This window comes from Arachis ipaensis, chromosome B2, assembly GCF_059453495.1.
Source record: "Arachis ipaensis isolate K30076 ecotype BB chromosome B2, ASM5945349v1, whole genome shotgun sequence".
Classification (NCBI taxonomy): Eukaryota; Viridiplantae; Streptophyta; class Magnoliopsida; order Fabales; family Fabaceae; genus Arachis; species Arachis ipaensis.
The window spans coordinates 19,478,275-19,481,868 of NC_142437.1; the positions used below are offsets into that span (position 1 = coordinate 19,478,275).

The window sequence follows — 3,594 nt, forward strand, 5'->3', positions numbered from 1 at the left end:
TGGGTTGCCTCCCAATAAGCACTTCTTTAATGTCAATAGCTTGACAGTGGGCTCTCATGGAGCCTCACAGATGTGCAGAGTTTTGTTGAGACTCTCCAACACCAACTTAGAGTTTGGATATGGGAGTTCAACACCAAACTTAGAGTTTGGTTGTGGCCTCCCAACACCAAACTTAGAGTTTGACTGTGGGGGCTCTGGTTGACTCTGCTTTGAGAGAAGCTTTTTCTGCTTCCTCTCCATGGTTGCAGAGGGAGATCCTTGAGTTTTAAACACAAGGGAGTCCTCATTCCATTGAAGGACTATTTCACCTCTGTCAACATTAATCACAGCTCTTGCTGTGGCCAGGAAAGGTCTTCCTAAGATGATGGATTCATCCTCTTCCTTTCCAGTATCCAGGACTATAAAATCAGTAGGTATGTAAAGGCCCTCAACCTTTACTAATACATCTTCTACTTGTCCATAAGCCTGTTTTCTTGAGCTGTCTACCATCTCTAGTGAGATTTTAGCAGCTTGCACCCCATAGATTCCCAGTTTCTCTATTACAGAGAGGGGCATGAGGTTTATTCCTGAACCAAGGTCACACAGAGCCTTAAAGATCATGGTGCCTATGGTACAGCGTATTATGAACTTTCCAGGATCCTGTCTCTTCTGAGGTAATATCAGTTGATCCAGATCACTTAGTTCATTGATGAACAAGGGAGGTTCAACTTCCCAAGTATCAATGCCAAATAATTTGGCATTCAGCTTCATGATTGCACCAAGAAACTTGGCAGTTTGCTCTTCAGTAACATCCTCATTCTCTTCAGAAGAGGAATACTCATCAGAGCTCATGAAGGGCATAAGGAGGTTCAATGGAATCTCTATGGTCTCTAGATGAGCCTTAGAGTCCTTTGATTCCTCAGAGGGAAGCTCCTTATTGATCACTGAACGTCCCAGGAGGTCTTCCTCCTTGGGATTCACGTCCTCTCCTTCCCTTACAGGTTCGGCCATGGTGCTTATGTCAATGGCCTTGCACTCTCCTTTTGGGTTCTCTTCTGTATTGCTTGGGAGAGTACTAGGAGGGATTTCAGTGATCCTTTTACTCAGCTGGCCCACTTGTGCTTCCAGATTTCTAATGGAAGACCTTGTTTCATTCATGAAACTTATAGTGGCCTTAGATAGATCAGAGACTAGATTTGCTAAATTAGAAGCATTTTGTTCAGAGTTCTCTGTCTGTTGCTGAGTTGATAATGGAAAAGGCTTGCTATTGCTAAACCTGTTTCTTCCACCATTATTAAAGCCTTGTTGGGGCTTTTGATCCTTCCATGAGAAATTTGGATGATTTCTCCATGTTGAGTTATAGGTGTTTCCATAAGGTTCACCTAAGTAATTTACCTCTGCTATTGCAGGGTTCTCAGGATCATAAGCTTCTTCTTCAGAAGATGCCTCTTGAGTACTGTTGGATGCAGCTTGCATTCCATGCAGACTCTGAGAGATCATATTGACTTGCTGAGTCAATATTTTATTCTGAGCCAATATGGCATTCAGAGTATCAACCTCAAGAACTCCCTTCTTCATAGGCGTCCCATTACTCACAGGATTCCTTTCAGAAGTGTACATGAACTGGTTATTAGCAACCATGTCAATGAGTTCTTGAGCTTCTGCAGGCGTTTTCTTTAGGTGAATGGATCCACCTGCAGAGGTATCCAATGACATATTTGATAACTCAGATAAACCATCATAGAATATATCCAGGATGGTCCATTCTGAAAGCATGTCAGAAGGACACTTTTTGGTCAACTGTTTGTATCTTTCCCAAGCTTCATAGAGGGATTCACCTTCTTTCTGTCTGAAGGTTTGAACATTAGCTCTAAGCTTGCTCAGCTTTTGAGGAGGAAAGTACTTGGCTAAGAAAGCCGTGACCAGCTTATCCCAAGAGTTCAGGCTGTCTTTGGGTTGAGAATCCAACCATAATCTAGCTCTGTCTCTTACAGCAAAAGGGAAAAGCATGAGCCTGTAGACTTCAGGATCTACTCCATTAGTCTTAACAGTATCACATATCTGCAAGAATTCAGTTAAGAACTGAAAAGGATCTTCAGATGGAAGTCCATGAAACTTGCAGTTCTGCTGCATCAGAGAAACTAACTGAGGTTTCAGCTCAAAGTTGTTTGCTCCAATGGCAGGAATGGAGATGCTTCTTCCATGTAAATTGGAATTAGGTGCAGTAAAGTCACCAAGCATCTTCCTTACATTATTATTATTTTCGGCTGCCATCTCCTCTTCCTGTTCGAAAATTTCTGAAAGGTTATCTCTGGATTGTTGTAATTTAGCTTCTCTTAATTTTCTTTTCAGAGTCCTTTCAGGTTCTGGATCTGCTTCCACAAGAATGTTCTTATCCTTGCTCTTGCTCATATGACAAAGAAGAAGGCACAGAAAAATAATAATAATAATAATAGAGATCCTTTATACCACATTATAGGGATCCCTGTGTGAGTAGAAGAAGAGGGGGAGACAAAGAATGTAATATAATGGAAGAAACACAACTGTGAGGAGGCTAGAGATGTGAGATGAGATGTTAGGATATGAATGAATAAATAGAATAAGATGGGGGGGGATAATTTTCGAAAATTATTTTGAAAAAGAGTTAGTGATTTTTGAAAATAGTTTTTGAAAAATGTTTAGTATTTTTTTTCGAAAATTTTTGAAATCAAAAATAAAAATAAAAACAATTAGTTTAATTAAAAAAGAAATTTTTAAAAAAAAAGGAAGATATTTTCGAAAATTAGAGAGAGAGAGTTAGTTAGGTAGTTTTGAAAAAGTTAAGAAACAAACAAAAAGTTAGTTAGTTAGTTGAAACAAATTTTGAAAAGATAAGAAGTTAGGAAGTTAGAAAAGATATTTTGAAAAGATATTTTTGAAAAAGATAAGATAAGAAGATATTTTTGAAAAGATATGATTGAAATTAGTTTTGAAAAAGATTTGATTTTTAAAATCACAATTAATGACTTGATTCATAAAAAATCACAAGATATGATTCTAGAACTTAAAGTTTGAATCTTTCTTAACAAGCAAGTAACAAACTTCAAATTTTTGAATCAAAACATTAATTGATTATGTTATTTTCGAAAATTTTATATAAAAATAAGAAAAAGATTTTTGAAAAATATTTTTGGAATTTTCGGAAATAACTAATAATTTTGAAAAAGATTTGATTTTTTTTGAAAAAGATTTTGAAAAAGATAAGATTTTCAAATTGAAAATTTGATTTGACTCATAAGAAACAACTTGATTTTAAAAATTTTTGAAAAAGTCAATCCAAATTTTCGAATTTGATGAGAGAAAAAGGGAAAGATATTTTTTTTATTTTTGAATTTTTATGATGAGAGAGAAAAACAAGAAAAATAATGCAATGCATAGAAATTTTAGATCAAAACTATGAATGTGTGCAAGAATGCTATGAATGTCAAGATGAACACCAAGAACACCGTGAATATCATGATGAACATCAAGAACATATTTTTGAAAAGATTTTTTTAATGCAAAGAAAACATGCAAGACACCAAACTTAGAAATCTTTCATGTTTAGACTCTAATAAATAAAAAATGTACATGTAA

At 35.9% G+C, this 3,594-nt stretch overlaps 1 non-coding gene across 1 annotated transcript; it reads left to right on the plus strand.

Annotated features, from left to right (window-relative positions):
• Window positions 1–1,749: 1,749 nt before the first annotated feature.
• LOC148573204 (small nucleolar RNA R71) lies at window positions 1,750–1,857 on the plus strand. Its single transcript, XR_015905925.1, has one exon. It is a non-coding gene; the product is annotated as a small nucleolar RNA R71 (small nucleolar RNA).
• The last annotated feature ends 1,737 nt before the right edge of the window (window positions 1,858–3,594 follow it).